The sequence below is a fragment of the Bos indicus x Bos taurus genome, chromosome 28, assembly GCF_003369695.1.
Source record: "Bos indicus x Bos taurus breed Angus x Brahman F1 hybrid chromosome 28, Bos_hybrid_MaternalHap_v2.0, whole genome shotgun sequence".
NCBI classification, from domain to species: domain Eukaryota; kingdom Metazoa; phylum Chordata; class Mammalia; order Artiodactyla; family Bovidae; genus Bos; species Bos indicus x Bos taurus.
Window position 1 is genome coordinate 15,376,683 of NC_040103.1, and position 23,998 is coordinate 15,400,680.

The following is a 23,998-nucleotide window of genomic DNA, read 5'->3' on the forward strand; positions in this document are numbered from 1 at the left end:
CTTCCCCAGGATCCTGAGCTTGAGTGCAAGTTCTAATAAAAGAAAAATATCTGGGATTTATTGATCCTAGTGGCAGTGCATTAAAGAAAGCCTCTGTCTAATCCTACTACCTTGGCTCCCAAGGGATACCCAGGCCTGGTTCCTCCAGCCTTCCATTTCATTCTCAGAGCTAACCTAGTAAATTATTTCAAGTTAGCTGGCATTTGTTTCTTTTAAGTGCAACAGAATAAACGTGCTGTGAGTGTGCAGTAATTTCAAGTTGATTATTTTAACTATCCACACCCAGCTTAATCCTGTTTGGGTCAAAGGTTAACCTTAGGTGTACAGTCTATGACCACAAAATAAGGAAATATAGATAGGAATTACCATTTTTTTCTGAAAATTTCATCTTACTAATTCTTCTTCATAGCTTATGATCCAATATGATAAAATGTCTTCCCTGGTATTCTTGTGAATAAACAGCTAAATTAATTGAAATATTATATATTAATACATACATATGGAACCTAGAAAAATGGTATAGATGAACTTTATTTGCAAAACAGAAATAGAGACGTGGAAAAAAAAAAAAAGAAATAGAGACGCGGATGTACAGAACAAACATATGGACACCAAGAGAGGGAAAAGGGAGGTGGGGCAAATTGGGAGATTGAGACTGTCGTATATACACTATTTGTACTGTGTACAAAATAGATTACTAATCAGAACCCATGGTATAGCTCAGGGAACTCTACTCAGTGCTTTCTGGGAGCAACTAAATGAAGAAAATCCAAAGAGGAGGGAATCTATGTATACATATGGTGGATTCACTTTGCTGTAAAGCAGCTATATTCCAATAAAAGGTAACCAAAAATTAAGTCACTGCAATTTCCACTAGGCCTGTTTATCCTAATATTTACAGAAATGCTGTGTTATAAAAATGGGATCCTCATTCCAGAAATTTTTTGATCACTTTCAATTTAAATTATATTGCAATAGATACCAAGGGACCTCAGACGAAATATAAGGCATAGGCCTTGCCACCTAGGAGCTTATACGCCCATTAGGAAGGTAAGAAGCATCCACAAGAGTATATGGGGAAGTGCCACAGAGGTTGGGTGGGCAGTAAATGTTTAGGAGTCATAGGGAAATGCAGGCAATCAAGGCAGGAGCGGGAGTGGAAGGCCTCATGAATGGTTCTTTTTCTTTTTTTTGGCCATTCCCAACGATATGGTCTCCCAGGTGATGCTAGTGGTATAGAACCCACCTGCCAACCCAACCTGCAGGAGGTGCAAGAGATGTGGGTTTGATCCCCGGGCCAGGAAGATCCCCTGGAGTAGGAAATGGCAACCCATTTCAGTATTCTTGCCTGGAAAATTTCATGGGCAGAGGAGCCTGGGGGGCTACAGTCCATGGGGTCACAAAGAGTTGGACACAACTGAGCCGCAGCAGCATAGGGTGAAGCACGGCATGTGGGAATTTAGTCTCTGGACCAGGGATCAAACCCACACTCCCTGCACTGGACGGTGGAGTCTTAACTAGGGAAGTGGGAAAGCAGGTCAGTTCTAAAACATAATGTAGAAACTCACTAAAGGGTGGCTCAGCAAGAGGATCAAGACAAATACGGGTCTGGAATCAGGAACAAGCTTAGCAGCTCTGGTGTAAAGCGAAAAGAGTGGATCTTCAAAGGCTTACAGAGGAAAATATTAGAAAGACAGCAGTTTCCACTGAAATTTAAGAGCAAAGTATCCCAAGAAGCTTGAGTTTAGAGCCCCAAGAAAGGATTCTTTCCACACTTTTTGTAATAAATCCTGGCATTAATAACCCATTATATAATCTAAATGGTGGATTTTTTCCCCCCAAAATATAGCAAGATCAAGACTTACCTGGTGGCCCAGAAGCTAAGACTCCCCACTCCCAATGCAGGGAGCCTGGGGTTCACTCCCTGGTCAGGGAACTAGACCCTACATGCTGTAACTAATAGCTTGCATGCCACAGCTAAAACTTAGTGCAGCCAAATTAAAAAAAAAACAAGAGCAATAAGTACCAGAACATTTGGACTAGTGTTCCATGAGTATACTCAAAGTTTGGGACTCTTGTTCATGTAACTGTATGAAAATATGCTTCTATATACTACATGTATTGTTGTATATTCTAGTACACTCTTTGAGAGTTTGGAATCTTTTAACCTGTGTTAACTTCAGACTCTGATGACATCTTATAAAACTCAAAATCAGAAGCTATTTTGAAAGACAATTTGAAAAGACTTGATAGGGAAATCAAAGATTTTACAGACAAGCAAAAGCTAGAAGAGTGCAGAACCACCAAACCAGCTTTACAACATATGTTCATAGAACTTCTCTAGGTGAAAAAGAAAAGGCCTGAACTAGAAACAAGAAAATCACAAAATGAAAAAGCTCACTGAAGGAAAATACACAGTAAAGGTAGGAAATTATCTACACATTACAATCTAGTGAAAGTGAAAGTGAAGTCGCTCAGTCCAACTCTTTGCGACCCATGGACTGTAGTTGGCCAGGCTCCTCCGTCCATGGGATTTTCCAGGCAAGAATACTGGACCGGGTTGCCATTTCCTTCTCCAGGGGATCTTCCTGACTCAGGGATCAAATCCAGGTCTCCTGCATTACAGGCAGACTCTTTACCATCTGAGCCACCAGGGAATCCCAAGAGAGGTTAAAAGACCAAAGTAGTAAAAATCATCTATATTCGCAAGAAACAGTTAAGGAATACACAAAAAATTAAAAGTAAAATATGATATCAAAGACAGTAATTATAAGGAGAGGAGAGTAAAAATGCAGGGTTTTTACAATGAATTTGAAACTAAGAGATCAGTAACTTAAAACTGGCACATATAAATACAGACTTCTATATTAAAAACTTCATGGTAACCACAAACCAAAAATCTGTAATAAATATACACACAAAAAAGAAAAAGAAATCCAAACATAACACTAAAGATAGTCATCAACCTACTGAATGGGAGAAGATATCTACAAATGATATGACAGATCAGGGATTAGTATTCAACATATATAAACAGCTCATACAATTCAACATCAAAAAAAACATAAAACAAGTCAATTAAAAACTAGACAGAAGGACTAAATAAATATTTTTCCAAAGAGGAAATACAGATGGCCAACAGGCACATGAAGGGGTGCTCAATATTGCTAATTATCAGGGAAATGCAAATCAAAACCACAATTAAACATCACCTCACTTATGTCAGAATAGCTGTCATCCAAAAGAACACAAATAACAATGTTGACAAGGATGTGGAGGAAAGGAAACCTTGTACATTGTTGGTGGGAACATAAATTGGTGCAGTCACTGTGGAAAACAGTATTGAGGTTTCTCAAAAAAATAAAAATAAGATTAGCATGTGAGCCAGCATTTCTACTATTGGGTATATGTCCAAAAAAGACAAAAACACTAATTTGAAAAGATACATGCATCCCAATGTTCAGAGCAGCATTACTCACAATTGCCAAGGTGTGGAAGTAATCTAATTAAGAGTCCATCAACAGATAATTGGAGAAAGAAGATGTGGAGTATGTATGCAATGAGATACTATCCAGCAACAAAAAACTGCCAAATTTTACCATTTGCAGTGACATGAATAGACCTGGAGGGTGTTATGTTTTAGAGAAATAAGTCAGACAGAGAAAGGCAAATACTATATGATACCACTTACATGTGAATCTAAAAAATACACCTAGTGAACACAGCAAAAGGAAGCAGACCTACAGAGAACTTTTAATAGTGCTTATCAGTGGGCAGGACTCTTGCCTGGAGAATCCCATGGATGGAGGAGCCTGGTAGGCTGCAGTCCATGGGGTCGCTAAGAGTCAGACATGACTGAGCGACTTCCCTTTCACTTTTCACTTTCATGCATTGGAGAAGGAAATGGCAACCCACTCCAGTGTTCTTGCCTGGAGAATCCCAGGGACGGGGGAGCCTGGTAGGCTGCCGTCTATGGGGTCGCACAGAGTCGGACACGACTGAAGCAACTTAGCAGCAGCAGCAGCAGCAACAGCAGTGGGGAGGGAGGGCAATATAGGGGTTGGGGGGAGGAGGTACAAACAACTGGGTATAAGATAAGCTCAGGGATGTACTGTACACCACAGGGAATATAACCAATATTTTGTAATAACTGTAAATGGAAAGTATCCTTAAAAATTATATGACTTTTTAAAATTTAAATAAAATGCCTGATAAAGTAAAAAATGTTGGTCTTTAAAAATATATCTGTCCCACATATTATTATAAACCTCCCTCGGACAAGAAAGAAGAACAATAAATAAAATGCACCATAATAAAATCACACCATTCAACAAAATTAGATTATCATTAGTATAAAGGATAGCATGTACTCCTAAAGTTATCGTTTGTTCTGTTAAAGGAAAAGGAGAGTTATGTAAATTGCAAGACATTTGCTTCAGAAAATGAAAAGGACTGTTGATGAAAGTCTACATTACACTCATGGAAAACTTTTAAGCTCTAACATCTTAGATGGAATTCAGTTCTGTTCAAGTGATGCCAAGTCTTTGTTATTTCAACTCTACACTGGCTGAAAATTTCTATTCTCCCAGATATAGGATGGGATGTCAGAATTGAGTATTTGACATTTATGAACACTGAATGTTGACACAGAAGCTTCCTGTCCCTGAAATGTATACAAATGTTCTACACTATTTTTTGTCAAATACAGAGTGATTTACAACTGTTTGGTCTTATTTTCAGTCATAGCTGCCTCAGTAATTTTTCTCTAGTAACTCCTTTTTGAATGTTACCATTAAATATCTGTCTAAGGATTCCTAGATACATTTTCTACTTGAACAAAAGTAGGCAAAAACAGCAAATTTTTATTTGAATCTCAATCACTACCAAATTATGTGGTGCTGAATTATTACTTTATTTTAATTGAGGGCCTACAATCATGGGCTACATCCTGGGGGAAAACAGTTTATTCCAGGTTGATTTTATCTTCATCTAGGCATCCATCCATGAGGAGTGTCAAAAGTCTGAATTAGCCTGGGTTTCATGACCTTTCCTCAGTCACGTTAATGCCACAGTCATGTGGGCAGCTCTAAAGGATGGGCAAGGAGGTAGATCACGTGTTGCTGGTGGGGATGCAAAGGCAGTGGCCACTCTGGAAAAGTTTGAGGAGTGGAAATGGAAAATGACTGTTAAAGGGACAAGATTTCTTTGGAGTGATGAAAATGTTTTACAATTATTTTTATTTATTCATTGGCTGAACCTTTTGTCATATGGAACCTCCCTGACCGGGGATCAAACCCACATCCCCTACAGTGGGGGCTCAGAGTCTTAACCACTGAACCACCAGCATAGTCCTACAATTATTTTTAAATGTTTTAAAATTAGATTTTGGTATAGTATGCACAACTCTTGAATAAGATCCACTCAACAGTACACAGTAGGTGGGTGAATTTTATCACATGTGAATCTTTATCTGTCAAAAGAAAACACATTCAAAAGCTCCTAGAGTATAACTGATTCATTTTGCTGCAAAGCAGAAATTCACACAACATTGTAAAGCAACCATACTCCAATAAGAATTAAATTTTTAGAAGTTCCTAGAAATTGTGTTTTAGTTCTGACTCCAATACAGGTAACAAGTTTTATAAACTCAAGAGCAGACCTGCTCTGCCAGAGCTGTTCTAGTGTTCATATTGTTCTTTCCCCATTGTTCCTTTGCCCCAAACATACATCATTTATTACCTGCTACCACAGTTTGGGAGAAAGGGATTCTGAGAACTGGGAATTCTAATAAAATCGTAGGTAAACAAATCAGTCTTTGGGTGCTATGATAAAAAAAAGAAAGTAAGCAAATAATTCTTTGTGAATTACTGTGAATTATGCTTATTAAAATACAGACAAAGAAATATATACTGCTGCTGCTGCTAAGTCGCTTTAGTCGTGTCTGACTCTGTGAGACCCCATAGACGGCAGCCCACCAGGCTTCCCCGTCCTTGGAATTCTCCAGGCAAGAATACTGTACATACTAAAGTTCATTGTTGTTGTTCAGTCACTAAGTCATGACCCTATGGACTGGAGTACATCAGGATACCCTGTCCTTCACTCTCTCTCAGAGTTTGCTCAAATTCATGTCCACAGAGTCAGTGAAGCTATCTAAACATTTCATCTTTCTACTTTTGCCTTCAATCTTTCCCAACAACAGGGTCTTTTCCAATGCATTGGCTGTTCCCATCAACTGGGCAAACTATTGGAGCTTCAGCTTCAGTATCACTTCTTCCAATGAATATTCAGGGTTGATTTCCTTTAGGATTGCTTGGTTTGATCGCCTTGCTGTCCAAGGGACTCTCAAGAGTCTTCTCCAGCACCACAGTTCTAAAGCATCCATTCCTCCATGCTCAACCTTCTTTATGGCCGAACATTCCGTCCATACAAGACTACTGGAAAAACCATAGCTTTGACTAGATGGACTTTTGTCAGCAAAGTGATGACTCTGCTTTGTCACATGCTATCTAGCTTTGTCATAGTTTTCCTTTCAAAGAGTAAGTGTCTTTTAATTTCATGGCTGCAGTCATCATTCAAAGTGATTTTTGAACCAAGAAAATGAAATCTGTCACTGCTTCCACTTTTCGCCATCAATTTGCCATGAAGCGATGGGACTGGATGCCATCATCTTAATTTTTTGAATGCTGACTTTTAAGCCAGCTTTTTCAATCTCCTTTTTCACTTTCATCAAGAAGATCTTTAGTTCCTTTTCACTTTTAGACATCAGAAAGATATCATCTGCATATCTGATGTTGTTGATATTTCTCCTGGCAATCTTGATTCCAGCTTGGGATTCATTCTGCCTGGCATTTCGCATGATGTACTCTGCATATAAGTTAAATAAGCAGGGTGACAATATACAGCCTTGATGTATACTCCTTTCCCAGTTTTGAACCAGTCTGTTTTTCAATGTGGGGTTCTAACCATTGCTTCTTGACCTGAATACAGGTTTCTCAGGAGACAGGTAAGGTGGTCTGGTTTTATTTCAGTCTCCTTAAGAATAATAGCTGGAACATTCTCTGGTATTGCCCTGCTTTGCAACAGGAATGAAAACTGACCTTTTACAGTCCCGTGGCCACTGCTGAGTCTTCCAAATTTGCTGGCATATTGAGTGCAGCACTTCAACACATCATTTTTAAGGACTTGAAATAGCTCAGCTGGAATTCCATCACTTCCCCTAGCTTGGTTCGTAGTAATGTTTCCTAAGACCCACCTGACGTCATTCACACTCCAGGATATCTGGCTGTAGGTGAATGACCACACCATCATGGTTATTTGGGTCATTAAGACCTTTTTTGTATAGTTCTTTAGTGTATTTCTGCCACTTCTTAATCTCTTCAGCTTCTGTTAAGTCTTGACCATTTCTGTCCTTTATCATGACCATCCTCACATGAAATGCTTCCTTGATATTGCCAATTTTCTTGAAGAGATCTCTAGTCTTTCCATTCTATTATTTTCCTCTATTTCTTTGCACTGTTCCTTTAAGAAGGCCTTCTAATCCCTCCTTGCTATTCTCTGGAACTCTGCATTCAGTTCTTCCCCCTTGCCTTCCACTTCTCTTCTTCCCTCAGCTATTTGTAAAGCCTCCTCACACAACCACTTTGCCTTCTTGCATTTCTTTTTCCTTGGGATGGTTTTTGTCACTGCCTCCTGACTAGTTCTTCAGGCACTCTGTCTACAAGATCTAATCCCTTGAATCTATTTGCCACTTCCACTGTATAATATACCTGAATGGCCCAGTGGCTTTCTCTCCTTTCTTCAATTTAAGCCTGAATTTTGCTAAGGAGCTCAAGGTCAGAGTTACAGTCAGCTCTGGGTCTTGTGTTTTGCTGACTGTATAGAGTTTCTCCATTTTTGGCTGCAAAAATAGAATCAATCTGATTTTGGTATTGACCATCTGGTGATGTCCATGAGCAGAGTTGTTTCTTGTGTTGTTGGGACAGAGTGTTTGCAATGACCAGTGTGTTCTCTTGACAAAACTCTGTTAGCCTTTGTCATGCTTCATTTTGTCCAAGGCCAAACTTGCCTTTTACTCCAGGTATCTCTTGACTTCCTACTTTTGCATTCTAATCCCCTATGATGAAATGGACATCTGTTTTTTGGTGTTAGTTGGTGAAAGTGCTGTAGGTCTTCATAGAGACATTCAACTTCAGCTTCTTCAGCATTACTGGTTGGGGCATAGACTTGGATTACTATGATGATGAATGGTTTGCCTTGGAAAGGAACCCAGATCATTCTGTTGTTCTTGAGATTGTACCCAAGCACTGCATTTCAGACTCTTTTGTTGACTCTGAATGCTCCATACATATTTATATGTGTATATATATACATTTTATACATATATATTATATATACAGTATAAAACTGAATCACTTTTCTGTACAACCAAAACCAATACAACATTGTAAATCAACTATTTGTTTTAGTTCAGTTGTTCCGTCGTGTCCGACTCTTTGCAACCCCATGGACTGCAGCATGCCAGGCTCCCCTGTCCTTCATCATCTCTGCCCTGTCTCCATTTTTAAAAGTCTTATTATCTAAAAATTTTAAAAAGGATGTATAAGTAATGATGCCTGTACCTAGTTCTTGACTTCTCCTATCACTTCACATCTTCTTTCACTTTCCTATTTCTCAAGCACTTTAGTTCTATGATGTGTTTTAGGGGTGAGAAGTGTAACATCTGCAGTTACAAGAGTGTCAAAACTATTATGACTGATTTTTGATAATTTATGAGTAGCATAAAGCTTTAAAATAATGTAAGCTTCTTCTGGGTCAAAAACGTAAACTTCCTATGTATTGATTTATATATTTTCGAATAGAATAACCCTAACACCAATGTTTGGGCTTCAAAATCACTGCAGATGGTGACTGCAGCCATGAAATTAAAAGACATTTACTCCTTGGAAGAAAAGTTATGACCAACCTAGATAGCATATTGAAAAGCAGAGACATTACTTTGCCAACAAAGGTCCGTCTAGTCAAGGCTATGCTTTTTCCAGTGGTCATGTATGGATGTGAGAGCTGGACTGTGAAGAAAGCTGAGCGCCGAAGAATCGATGCTTTTGAACTGTGGTGTTGGAGAAATTGGACTTCTTGAGAGTCCTTTGGACTGCAAGGAGATCCAACCAGTCCATTCTAAAGGAGATCAGCCCTGGGATTTCTTTGGAAGGAGTGATGCTAAAGCTGAAACTCCAGTACTTTGGCCATCTCATGCGAAGAGTTGACTCACTGGAAAAGACTGATGCTGGGAGGGATTGGGGGCAGGAGGAGAAGGGGATGCCAGAGGATGAGATGGCTGGGTGGCATCACTGACTCGATGGACGTGAGTATGAGTGAACTCCGGGAGTGGGTGATGGACAGGGAGGCCTGGCGTGCTGTGATTCATGGGGTTGCAAAGAGTCGGACACGACTGAGCAACTGAACTGAACCAACTGAACACCAATGTTAGTCCTTCAAAAGTAATAGTCGTTGGATCAGTTTTGACACTTACCAGTGACATTTCATAAACAGCACAGTTTATGATTTCTAAAGTAAAATAATTTGTTATATATCAATATTTTTTAAAAGAAAAAGAAACTACATGTTGTCTTCGTAAATTAACTTTAAAACTCCTTGTAAAACCATATGAGTTATCCTTATTTTATACAGATACAGGCACATATATATTAGGGCTTCCCTGATAGCTCAGCAGTAAAGAATCTGCCTGCAGTGCAAAAGACGAAGGAGACATGTGTTCGATCCCTAGGTAGAAAAATCCCCTAGAGGAGGAAATGGAAACTCACTCTAGTATTCTTGCCTGGAGAATCCCATGGACAGAGGAGTCTGGCGGGCTACAATCCATAGGGTCACAGAGTCAAACACAACTCAGAGACTGAGCCCACACATGCACATATATACATATGTATATATATTTCTATATCTACAATTCTATATGGAGAGGGCAATGGCACCCCACTCCAGTACTCTTGCCTGGAAAATCCCATGGACGGAAGAGCCTGATAGGCTGCAGTCCATGGGGTCGCTAAGAGTCATTCACGACTGAGCGACTTCACTTTCACTTTTCACTTTCATGCACTGGAGAAGGAAATGGCAACCCACTCCAGTGTTCTTGCCTGGAGAATCCCAGGGATGGGGGAGCCTGGTGGGCTGCCGTCTATGGGGTCGCACAGAGTTGGACACGACTGAAGTGACTTAGCAGTAGCAGCAGCACAATTCTATATGCATTTTCCACAGTATTAATAGCTATAAAAGAGAATTAACTCCAAACAAGAATTTTAGTACAACTGTAAATCCAGTTGTTTCGACCTTAATCAGACTGTCTCAGTAGTCAAGGGAGGACTTCCTGCATGCGTGCTCAGTTGCTTCAGTTGTATCTGACTTTTTGTGACCCTATGGACTATAGCCCACCAGGGCTCCTCTATCCATGAATTCTCCAGACAAGAATATGGGAGTTGCCATGGGGGATTTTCCCAATCCAGGGATCGAACCCAGGTCTCTTGTGTCTCCTGCACTGGCAGGCAGGTTCTTCAACACAAGCACCACCTGGCAAGTCCGAGCTACTTTATACTCCTGGCATATTAGTGAAGGAAAAAAAGCCTAAATGAGGATTTAAAAATCAAGGTATCTATTAAAGGTTTACTCTTTAAAAATCAGTGCTAGGGGACTTCCCTAATGGTCTAGTGATTCAGACTTCGTCTTCCATTGCAGGCAATCTGAGTTCAATTCCTGGTCAGGAGCTAAGAGTCCACATGCCTTGCGGCCAAAAAACCAAAACATAAAGCAGAAGAATATTGTAACAAATTCAACAGGCTTTAAAAATGGTCCTTATAAAAAAAAATCCTAAAAGAAATCAATGCTATCAGCCAAAAAAGTAGAAACAACCTGAATATCCAACAACTGATAATAAATAAAATGTGGTATATCTACACAATGGAATTTTTTCTTTACTATAAATTGTATTTAGCTTTTGGTCTCCAAGTTAACTGAGGAGGTAGGTTGTTTTATTCTTTAATTTAAAAAAAATCATTTTATTGAAGTATCGTTGGTTGACAATGAAGTGTTTTACAATGAAGCATTTCTGTATACGTGTAATTCTTTTTCATACTCTTTGCCATTATTGTTATTACAGGGTATTGAATATAGTTCCCTATGCTATACAATAGGACCTTGTTGCTTACCATCCTGTGTATAATCGTTTGCATCAGATAGTCCCAAACTCCCAATCCATCCCTTCCCCACCCTTACCCTTGGCAACACAAGTTCTCCATTTCTGTGAGTCTATTTCCATACACAATGATATTATTCAGCAAGGAATGAAGTATTACACATGCTACAACATGTATGAACCTTAAAAACACTGTATTAAGAACTAAGGGAAAGCAGCCAATCACCAAAGACTACATATTACATGGTTCCCATTTCTATGAACCTTCCAGAACAGGCAAGTCTACAGAAAGTAGGTGAGTCATTGCCTAGGACTAAAAGAGTCGGGAGAAAAAGAGAAATGACTGCTGACAGGTATAAGGTTTCTTTTGGGGGCTGATGAAAATATTTCAGAATTAATTACAGTGATAGTGGTACATGTCTGTGAATACACTGAAAACCATCAACTTGTACACTTTAAATAGGTGAATCATAAGGTTTGTGAATTATGTTTTAATAAAGCTGTCAAAAATTAATGCAAACCCCAACTGTTTGCATTATTTCTCAATATTTGCAATATTTCTCAAAATTCATCATACTGTATGCTTAGACCTGTTGGATTTTATTGTATATAAAGTATACCTCAGTAAAGTTGACTTTATAAAGACAAATTATTAATGCTATAAACACACATATGGTTCCAATGACTGCTCTATGACCTGATTTGGAGATAAAATCAACAATATCTGTTTAAGGTCTTTCATAAACGTGAGGTTCCCTCCCCTCCTACACACCTCCCAACACACACACACAGATTTCTTTTTTCTGTGATGACCCCTCCAGGTCATGATTCTTTCATGTAACTTAACTAATGCAGACACGGTCACTTCCTAAGTCAGAGCATCAAGTTCACTCCTGATCACACCCAGATTTCTAACCTAGGTACAGGTTTAAACAAGGGCAATAAAATCAGGAGATTATGCTTTGCTTATTCTGTTTGCATTGTAGCTCCTCAAATAAAGCAGTAACAAAGCTCCAGTTCAAGTGCAGGAATGACTACACATCATAAAAGAAGAATCCAAGCAATGAAAATAAAATGTAGGTTCAGGGCTTCTAAAGTAAACGTCAGTGATCCCTGGCTGCTTTGTGTACGTATAGAAGAATGTACAGAAAATGATAAGGAGCAAGTTAATACTTTCAGTTGTTTGATAGCTTCCTTTTTTTCCTCTTAGTTTCACCATAAAGACAGGGTAGAGAGGAAGAGAGGTTTTGCCAGTATCTGGTTGCACAGCAGAAGGAACTGAGGAATGGTTAAGGTCATGAGCTTTATTCAGTTCAGCTCAGTCACTCAGTCGAGTTCAACTCTTCTCGACCCCATGGACTGCAGCACGCCAGGCTTCCCTGTCCACCACCAACTCCCGGAGCATGCTCAAACTCAAGTCCTTCAAATCGGTGATGTCATCCATGATGCCATATATGAGCTTTGTTATCACATGTATATCTGGTTCTGATCCAGTCTACACTACTTACCATATGTTTTTGAGCTAAGTACTTAATGTCTGTGAGCCTCAGTTTTCCCCATCTGTAAAATGCTGAAGCTGAATCTCCAATACTTTGGCCACCTGATTTGAAGAACTGACTCATTTGAAAAGACCCTGATGGTGGGAAAGAATGAAGGCGGGAGGAGAAGGGGACGACAGAGGATGGGATGGTTGGATGGCATCATTGACTCAATGGACATGAGTTTGGGTAAACTCCGGGAGTTGGTGATGGACAGGGAGGCCTGGCATGCTGCAGTCCATGGGGTCACAAAGAGTTGGACACAACTGAGTGACTGAACTGAAAATGGTAAATAATGAGTTTAAAGTACAAAGTTGACTTATATGCGGAATGTTAAAAAAGAGTACAAATGAACTTATCCACAAAATGGAAATAGAGCTACAGATGTAGAAAATAAACTTAAGGTTACGGGCAGAAGAGGGGAAGGGATGAATTGGGAGACTGGGATTGACATATAGACAGTATTATATATAAAATAGATAAAAAATAAGGACCTATTGTATAGCACAGGGAACTCTACTCAATACTCTGTAATAGCCTATATGGGAACAGTATCTAAAAAAAGAGTGGCTGTATGTATAACTGATTCACCTTGCTGAATACCCGAAACTAACACAACATTGTAAATCAACTATATTCCAATAAAAAAATTTTTAAGTTCAAATCTCAGTGCCTGGCACACAATAAAACATTTTACTAAGTATTAGCTATGATTTTATTCCTATAAAGGATTTCTGGGGACTTGATAGCCACTTTCTCAGAAGTAGTTCCTAGTTACTCACACCAGAATTCAAGATCAACTAGTTACTGAATCATTTCTCACTCTAGGGCTTCTAAGACTTTTTGATCTTTAGTTATTTCTTAATCTTTAGTTATTTCTTAATACTAAGGACCTTGAAACCAAGATCTGGATACTGGCAGGTTGCATTTGGAATGATTCAAAACCGTGTTTACTCCTGTTAAAACTTGATTTGGTTTCAAGTTTAGGAATTCCAGAATTTGCATTTTTAAAAAGTCACCCTATGGGGAACTCCCAGCATTCCAGTGGTTAGGACTCAGAGCTTTCAATGCCATGGGCCCAGATTCAGTTCCTGGACAGGGAACCAAGATCCTTCAAGCCTCGCAGTGCAGCCAAAAAAAAAAAAAAAAATCACTCAATGATTCTGATACAGGTTATCCACAGATACACCCTGAAAACTGCTGCCCAACCACAGTGATTCTCGGCCATGACTACACTAAAATCATCTGCTGCTGCTGCTGCTAAGTCACTTCAGTCATGTCCGACTCTGTGCGACCCCATAGACGGCAGCCCACCAGGCTCCCCCGTCCCTGGGATTCTCCAGGCAAGAACACTGGAGTGGGTTGCCATTTCCTTCTCCAATGCATGAAAGTGAAAAGTGAAAGTGACGTCGCTCAGTCGTATCCGACTCTCAGCGACCCCATGGACTGCAGCTATCTGGGAAGCTTTTAAATATCCCTGATGCCAGGTCCCACCACCAGCCTGCTCTGGGGTGGAGCCTAACACTTCCAGCCACTCTAATGTGTAGCTAGGCTGAGCATCACTGTCCTACAGGACAGAACACCTTCTGACCAACCGTCCCATCTTCCACCCCAGTGGAAGAAAGACACAGGTAAGGGAGACAGAGAAGAAGATAAGCAGTTGGCGATAGTGAACTGAGCAAGTGGAAACTCTGCCTGGAGCCCACCACCCCAATGCAGCATCCAGCACTTGGCTGTCCTTTGACTCTACTCTGTCATTTACCCTGTCAAAGACAAAGCTTACTCAGCCCCACACCTAAATCTCTACTGATCATCAGGTCTACGTTGGTTTCAAATAGAAACAAAAGCAAAAATTCTTGCAGCAGTGATAACCATGGCAAAAGTTAGTTTCTTGATTTTCTATAAATGCTTGCAGAAAAAATGCAGAAGAGGCTCACTGTCTATAATAAAAAATTTAAAAGATGATTACATCCATTTATCTGTTTTTTTTAATGAAAAGAGGAGAACGTGGTATAAGAAAGTATATCAAACAATGCAAAAAATAAATAAACACGCCTACCGTGCTAATGCACCTAAGTGACTTGAAAGTTATAGAAAAGTCAGCATCTCTCTCCAAAGAATCAAAAGTTTACCAAACAAGAGAGCAGAATAATTGGACCATCTCAGGACAGCATGACTTTCATTTTCCTAAAGCCCCCTGGAGTGTAGAAGAAGGAAAATGAAGGAATGAATGGTTGCAAGCTCCCTCTTCACTTGTGACATCTGGCGCTGTCCCCACTGGCGGTGGCAACACTATTAATCCCACCCTTTGATGTGGCAAGTGCCCAAAACCTGTTGGCTGGTTTCTGGCCAGAGAAGGAGCAATTTCACCCTGACGGCTCCAGAGAGGGCAAACACACACACTGCCAGATAGAAGAGGGAAGAATCTTTTCCCATCTCTCCCACTGTCCCAGATGGCCAAGTCTGGGTGCACTGCCTCTAGAGCATCACTTCACCACCCATAATGCCGTCCTGCTGCTGCAGAGCAGTGCAGGGAAAGACCTGGAAAAAGCAGCTTCAAGAATCTCCAGGCAGGGGCTTCCCTGGTGGCTCAGTGGTAAAGAATCCACCTGCCAATGTAGGAGACACGGGTTCAATCCCTGATCCAGAAAGATCCCACGTGCCATGGAGCAACTAAGCCCATGTGTCACAACTATTGAGCCTGTGCTCTAGAGCCTGGGAGCTGTAACTACCGAGCCTTTGTGCCCTAAATGTTGAAGCCCATATGCCTAGAGCCCACGCTCTGCAACAAGAGAAGCCACAAGAATGAGAAGCTCGAGCACTGCAACAAAGATCCAGTGCAGCCAAAAATAAATGTGTGTGTGTGTGTGTGTGTGTGTGTGTGTGCGTGCTCAGCACATACGACTCTTTGTGACCCCATGGACCAATACAAAAATAAAAATTAAAATAGATACATATGTATAATTGAAGCACTTTGCTGTACAACAGAAAGGAACACAACACTCTATATCACCAATACTTCAATAAAATAAACTTTTTTAAAAAAAGGGAAGAGAGAAGTCTTGGTGAGGAAAGACCCCAGTGACAATGACAGTCTGCTCTTAGGTCCCAAAGAGCCATCAGATCACCCACAGCCCAAAGAAGACAAAACAAAGAGCCACTGAAGTCAAAGAGAGGCTTACTTTCATTCCTTTCTTTCATGTCCTTCCTTCTTTTTCCTATCAACTCAGGGAGCTATGTAACTTATGCACACCTCTTTGCCGCATGCTACTCCAGTTACCAGGGTACTTGTTGGTAGAATGGAGGTGAAGATGTATCCTCAAAGATAACAGGACAAAATCAATTCCTTTGTCTCCTGAGCACTGCAGGAAGTCAAGTTCACCTTGACAGTCTTCATACCCAGTTTTCTACTCTTCCCCAGTTCAAAGATACCCCTTTCTGACTTCAAATGTACCAAAGATCTTGAGGACACCCTGGTTGTTCAGTGGTGAGGATTCCATACTTTCCCTGCCAAGGGTGAGGGTTCAGTCCCTAGTCAGGGAACTAACATCCCGAAAGCCATGAGGTGTGACCATAAAGATACCTAAGATCTTGTTTTCTAAACTAGTTCTTAAGAAAAGGTGATGACTCTGTGAGCATCAAAAAAGCAAACAAAGGACCCAATTTTAAGGTTGTATCTCCACACAAGCATGTTTCTAATCATTAAAGCATATACTTTTCAGGGGATTTCAAACCTGGCTGTGTTGGCTCAGACAGTAAAGAATCTGCTTGCAGTGCAGGAGACCAGGGTTTGATCCCCAGGTCGGGAGGATCCCCTGGAGAAGGGAATAGCTACCCACTCCAGTATTCTTGACTGGAGAATCTCAAAAACAGAGAAGCCTGGTGGGCTACAGTCCATGGGGTCGCAAAGAGTCGGACACAACTGAGCAACTAACAATTTTCATTTCAAACCTGGCTGTTCCTTAGGGGCTTAAAAATGACCAATGTCTGAGACTTCTCTAGACACATGAAAACAGGATCTCTGGGCTTGAGACCAGATTGCTAAAGGGCTCCAGGTGATCTCAATGTGAAGCTTCTAACAGAAAGGAGTGGACCACTGCACTAGCTTACATAATTGCTCCTCTTGCCAGACAAGCCTAAATTGAAAGACTTGACTGATTTTAGTTATTTAAACTGATCTAACATCTATTTCTGCTTTATTGACTATGCCAAAGCCTTTGACTGTGTGGATCACAATAAACTGTGGACAATTCTGAAAGAGATGGGAATACCAGACCACCTGACCTGCATCTTGAGAAACCTGTATGCAGGTCAGGAAGCAACAGTTAGAACTGGACATGGAACAACAGACTGGTTCCAAATAGGGAAAGGAGTACATCAAGGCTGTATATTTTCACCCTGCTTATTTAACTTATATGCAGACTACATCATGAGAAACGCTGGGCTGGAGGAAGCACAAGCTGGAATCAAGATTGCTGGGAGAAATATCAATAACCTCAGATATGCAGATGACACCACCCTTATGGCAGAAAGTGAAGAGTAACTGAAAAGTCTCTTGATGAAAGTGAAAGAGGAGAGTGAAATAGTTGGCTTAAAGCTCAACGTTCAGAAAACGAAGATCATGGCATCTGGTCCCATCACTTCATGGGAAATAGATGGGGAAACAGTGGAAACAGTGTCAGACTTTTTTTTATTTTTCTTGGCTCCAAAATCACTGCAGATGGTGACTGCAGCCATGAAATTAAAAGATGCTTACTCCTTGGAAGGAAAGTTATGACCAACCTAGATAGCATATTCAAAAGCAGAGACATTAATTTGCCAACAAAGGTTCGTCTAGTCAAGGCTATGGTTTTTCCTGTGGTCATGTATGGATGTGAGAGTTGGACTATAAAGAAAGCTGAGCACTGAAGAATTGATGCTTTTGAACTGTGGTGTTGGAGAAGACTCTTGAGAGTCCCTTAGACTGCAAGGAGGTCCAACCAGTCCATCCTAAAGGAGATCAGTCCTGGGTGTTCATTGGAAGGACTGATGCTGAAGCTGAAACTCCAGTACTTTGGCCACCTCATGTGAAGAGTTGACTCATTGGAAAAGACTCTGATGCTGGGAGGGATTAGGGGCAGGAGGAGAAGGGGACGACAGAGGATGAGATGGCTGGATGGCATCACCGACTCGATGGACGTGAGTCTGAGTGAACTCCAGGAGATGGTGATGGACAGGGAGGCCTGGCGTGCTGCGATTCACGGGGTCACAAAGAGTCGGACACGACTGAGAGACTGAACTGAACTAAACTGAACACTTTCTATGTATCAGACACAGTGCCAGGATTTTCAGATGTTATCTTTTTAATCTACGTAAGATAAATTAGAAAAGTATTAATAACCCTCCTTCTACCTCCAATGTCCACAGAATTTTTGCTAGATTCTACATAAGGCTCTCTCTCTCCATTTAACCCTAGGATTGATCACCTAATGGAGGTTCATAAATGGTTCGTAAGTTTGCATTCTTTTCCTTGGGAAGCTATCTTAAACTTTTTTTAATGGATACTCTTTAACATAACTGGACATGCTAGCATCCTTCAAGGGCTTATAGTGGACAAACTAATGTCTACATAATAATAATGATAGCTTGACCATTTCAAGGACCTTTGAGAACAATACACAGAATACTGTGGTCTTCAGATCTCCTTTGGCCCTAAGTCCTAAAAGTCTTTACCAAAGACATTTCTATTTATTTCATAAAAGTCTTTTAACATTCTTGCAGCACACACACACACCAATATCCATCATTATTCCTATGTTCCACAAGCCATTCTACATGGCTTGCGCCTCTCTTCTTCTTCTTCTTTTTTTTTTTTTTTTTTTGCTGGTCTGCCTTATCATTAGCCATTAATTGTCTTTCCCTTCACTACACTGAAAATTCCTTGGGGTTAAGGGATACCATATGTTCTTTATGTTCCTTCCACATCTCTGCAAACAGTAGGCACTGAATAAATGTTTGCTGATGTTAACAGAAAAAGATATTAAGCTATATAGTTCAGGGAGCAACATAAAGTAGCTAGCGGGCTAGAGGGGTGTGGTCCAAACTCTGTAGTACATCGTCGGTCGTCAAATCAATCGCACACTGTGAGCAGCAATGTTTAAAAAACTGAAATTCAGACTAGAATAACATCGGTTACAGTAGCAAATATAAGCCCTCCTGCGCACTGCTAAGGGTTGAGCACTACTTTGAGAGACTTGGCTTCAGTTTACATGTGCGCCTGTGTTTGCTGGCAGGGTCAGGCTGTAAAATAAATCTCACTATGAGTCACAGTCAAAAACACTGAAAGCCCCTAGTCCAGAAGGGTCCATGTTCAACCTGGGTACCTAGTTGAGGTTAGACCACAATTAATAGCAGAGCATTAGCCATGTGAATTTAAGCAAGGTAAAAAACCTCAGTTTCTTCATCTATAAAATGAAAATAGGATAGGAAGAACTCCTTTGTCATAGAATTTTATGAGGGACATACGAAATAATCTCTATGAAATACTAGGCGTTGATACTTGGCACAGAGCAAATGTTTACCAATACTGTTACTGTTGTGGCATGTTCTAAAGGTTTTCTTAGAAAAACTTGAATGAGTACCTCCCTCCCCTTCACTTTCTCATTTCCTAATCATTCCTCAACTCAATGTTTCCTGGCTTCTATGCATCCAGAGAAGAAAAATGTCCTTACTGTGATGTTTAACTTTTAAGTGCAAAAGAAAATCAAAGATGATTATTCCTGCCCTCATGGAGATTCAAGCCAGGCATCAATGAACAGTGTGATCCAAAAATTATAAATAGGGTTTCCCAGGTGGCTCAGGGGTAAAGAAGCCACCTGCCAATGCAGGAGACACAGGTTCAATTCCTGATCTGGGAAGATCTCACATTTCATGGAGCAACTAATCCTGTGTGCCATAACTATCGAGCCTGTGCTCTAGAGCCTGGGAGCTGGAGCTACTGAAGCCCATGTGCCCTACAGTTTGCGCTCTGCAACGAGAGAAGCCACCACAGTGAGAAGCCCAAACACCACAATTAGAGAGTAGCCCTGCTGTCTGCATAGTTGCAGAGAAAAGCCCGTGCAGCAACAAGACTCAGCACAACCAAAAATATATAAATAAAATTTTTTAATTATAAAAAATTATAAATAAAAAATAAAAACTGGTTTTACAAATATGTATTTTGTTCGTATGACATTTGGTATTTCGATCTTTCAATACCCAGCTAGCTACCTGATTCTTTCTATTTTCCCTAAAGATTTGCAACACTTCAGCCCCAACTACCTCTGCGGGATTACCAAAACCTGGGCTCTCCAAACCACTGTCACAATTCATCCCTTAAGCCATGCTCCTCTCCTCCTGCATGCCTTAGACTCTTCACTCCCCACCAGCTGCTGGAGAGGCTGTAATCCTTTCTGAAACTCCTGCTTCAAGTTGTTCAGTTGCTCAGGCGTGTCCAACTCTTTGCAACCCCATGGACTGCAGCACATCAGGCTTCCCTGTCTTTCACCATCTCCCAGAGTTTGCTCAAACTCATGTCCATTGAGTCAGTGATGCCATCCAACCATCTCGTCCTCTGTCATCCCCTTCTCCTCCTGCCTTTAATCTTTCCCAGCATCACGGTCTTTTCCAAGGAGTCAGCTCTTCACATCAGGTAGCCAAAGTATTGGAGCTTCAGTTTCAGCATCAGTCCTTCCAATGAATATTCAGGACTGATATCCTTTTTTGACTGGTTGGATCTCCTTGCAGTCCAAGGGACTTTGAAGAGTCTTCTCCAATACCACAGTTCAAAAGCATCAATTCTTGACTTAGCCTAAATGTCTCCTCTTATTTGATGCCATCCAAACCCTTCAACAGTTAGTCATTCCTTCTCGAAGGTTTCACAATAATTTGGGCAATCTTGTTCTTACAACATTTATCACAATATGTTATTATTCATTAAGGTATGTAACCAACAAGATTATCCTGCATCCCTAGCACTAAGAATTGCGCTTGGCACATAGTAAAGGCTCAACAGGTCTTTATGAAATGAATGAATAAATGAATGCATAGAAAGCCTACTGACCTAAATCTCCTGTATATCAAAATGATTAACCATACAGCTTTCATTCAACAGAAAGAATTGAGTACATTTGGGAGGTATTTGTGTATTTGGAAGAAAATGAATGTATTTTGAAGAAAATGAATGTATCTGAAAGGTGTTGTGGATAAAAGGTGGATCTGGTTCCTTCCTCCAAAGGGCTTAGAGCCTGCCTCCATCATTAAACCTGAAAGGCTAGCCAAATACTTGGGTAAACATAGAATCGACTTTTTTAATTTAAAGTTGTTACCAGTATAAGATCAGATGGTATGTCTTTAATGATCAGACAATTACCTGATTCTTGCAGGTTTGTTTTAAATGATAAACATCCAGGATTGGCTGACAAACTCCCATAGGTGCAAGGGAGGGTCAACTCACCACTGGAGCAGGGACAAGGACAAAGTGTGGCTCACAACTGTCATTGACAGCCTTCCTCTGGTCCTCTCTGTCAGCTCAGTCACAGTAAGGTCTGTGATTTCTCTGAAAACGCCAGGCTTCTTTTACTCAGATGCTTCCTTCCTGTTGTCAGTATCTGCTCTGAGCTTTTCAGGTAGAGGCTGGCCCACTTGTTTGTAAAGCAGCTTATTAGCATAAAGCAAAGAATACATCTTAGCTCATCACATTCATGAAACTCTGCTTTAAAAATATTATATTATAGAATTTAACTGTACTGTTCCCCCAGGAATGAGTTATTCAAAAGAACTGGAGATTGGAATCACATGCAAGTCCACTACTTTTGTTCTCATTTTTATTTTTGGGGATCCATATAAATATGCTTTTAAAAAAAACCCTAAACTTCCATATTAACACATAAGAGCCAAACTCTTAACTTATTCACCTTGTTGCAATTGAAGAACATCCCCAGATTAAGAAGAGAGACAGACTACAGGGCAGACTCTTGCTCAGGTAAAGATGATGAAGATTTGTCTAAGCACTGTAAGACAAGCCTATTGGGAATTCCCTGGCGATCCAGTGGTTTGGACTTCAAGCTTCCAAGACCAGGGGTCTGGGTTCCATGCCTAATCAGGGAACTAAGATCCTGCAAGCTGAGTAGCATGGCAAAAAATAAAGAAAAGAAAAAACTAAGCTTATAAATACACCTTGTCCAAGTGAAAACCAGGATCTATTTTCCAGCTGTCATTATCTTCTTACGTTTGAGTGAGAAGAAAGAACAGGAAGGAAAATATTTAGAGAAACAGCTCTGGGTCCCGGAATTAAACCAAACTAACTGTCCCTGAAAGGGCTAATTAACACAAGCAATTAACTGCCGGGGCCTCTGAATTATGTCAACAGCATGGCCATCGAAAAAGGGCATTCTTTGATCTTAAAGGCCTTATAAATCTATCATGGTCCAGCACTCACCAAAGAGATCTTCCAAAGCTATCATGCTTTAGATCCGGTGAGTACTGGAATATGTGTCAGTACAGAAGAAGTGGGTTAGAGATCAGATGGACTGAGTGTAGGATCATGGAAGTCTGAAACCAGAAGAAAGCTTGGAAGTCATCTAGCAAATTAGTGGCAAAAAAGCCAAATCTGATCTCTAGAGGTGTTTTGTTTGGCCTGCTCAATTCTTATTTTCTTTTATTTTTAGCCATGTTGAATGAATTGCCAATGTTTTCCCATCAAAATCTGAATTTCTGGATTCTCTTGAAGATCTGGCAACACTGGGCTCTTGTTCTTACATAACAATTGGCTGGAACTGGGTAGCTCCGGGCCTCATGAATGGGCATGTTCTCCCCAGCTCCTTCCACTCCCTCCTCACCCTTTCACAGGACCAAGGCTGACTTGCCTTGGAGTTTCACCTGTGCTCTCCCCACTTCCCACCCTGGTCTGCTGCTCTAAGAGGCCAGTCAGCCCTGGGAGAACCTAGAGAACTTACTGCCCCTAATCTTAATAATTCCTCAATTTCCTCCTCTGTTCAAGCTGGTTTTAGAAAAGGCAGAGGAACCAGAGATCAAATTGCCAACATCCGCTGGATCATCAAAAAAGCAAGAGAGTTCCAGAAAAATATCTACTTCTGCTTTATTGACTACGCCAAAGCCTTTGACTGTGTGGATCACAATAAACTGTGGAAAATTCTGAAAGAGATGGGAATACCAGACCACCTGACCTGCCTCTTGAGAAATCTGTATGCAGGTCAGTAAGCAACAGTTAGAACTGGACATGGAACAACAGACTGGTTCCAAATAGGAAAAGGAGTTCATCAAGGCTGTATATTGTCACCCTGCTTATTTAACTTATATATGCAGAGTACATCATGAGAAATGCTGGGCTGGAGGAAGCACAAGCTGGATTCAAGATTGTTGGGAGAAATATCAATAACCTCAGATATGCAGATGACACCACCCTTATAGCAGAAAGTGAAGAGGAACTAAAAAGCCTCTTGATGAAAGTGAAAGAGGAGAGTAAAATAGTTGGCTTAAAACTCAACATTTAGAAAACGAAGATCATGGCATCCAGTCCCACCACTTCATGGGAAATAGATGGGGAAACAGTGCAAACAGTGTCAGACTTTATTTTTCTGGGCTCCAAAATCACTGCAGATGGTGACTGCAGCCATGAAATTAAAAGACACTTACTCCTTGGAAGAAAAGTTATGACCATCCTAGACAGTATATTGAAAAGCAAAGATATTACTTTGCCAACAAAGGTTCGTCCAGTCAAGGCTATGGTTTTTCCAGTGGTCATGTATGGATGTGAGAATTGGACTGTGAAGAAGGCTGAGCACCGAAGAATTGATGCTTTTGAACTGTGGTGTTGGAGAAGACTCTTGAGAGTCCCTTGGACTGCAAGGAGATCCAACCAGTCCATTCTGAAGGAGAACAGCCCTGGGATTTCTTTGGAAGAAATGATGCTAAAGCTGAAACTCCAGTACTTTGGCCACCTCATGCGAAGAGTTGACTCATTGGAAAAGACTCTGATGCTGGGAGGGATTAAGGGCAGGAGGAGAAGGGGACGACAGAGGATTAGATGGCTGGATGGCATCACCAACTCGACGAACATGAATTTGAGTGAACTCAGGGAGTTGGTGATGGACAGGGAGCCCTGGCGTGCTGCGATTCATGGGGTCACAAAGAGTCGGACACGACTGAGCGGCTGAACTGAACTGCGTCTTTGTATTTAAGGCTGTGAGATTTACTAAAGTTTTTCTCATCTCATATC

General features: G+C 40.7%; 1 protein-coding gene across 3 annotated transcripts in view; it reads right to left on the minus strand.

The window, feature by feature from the left end:
• The window catches only part of SLC16A9 (solute carrier family 16 member 9), an 85,616-nt gene that overhangs the window by 54,387 nt on the left and 7,231 nt on the right, over window positions 1–23,998 (minus strand). The window lies entirely within an intron of this gene.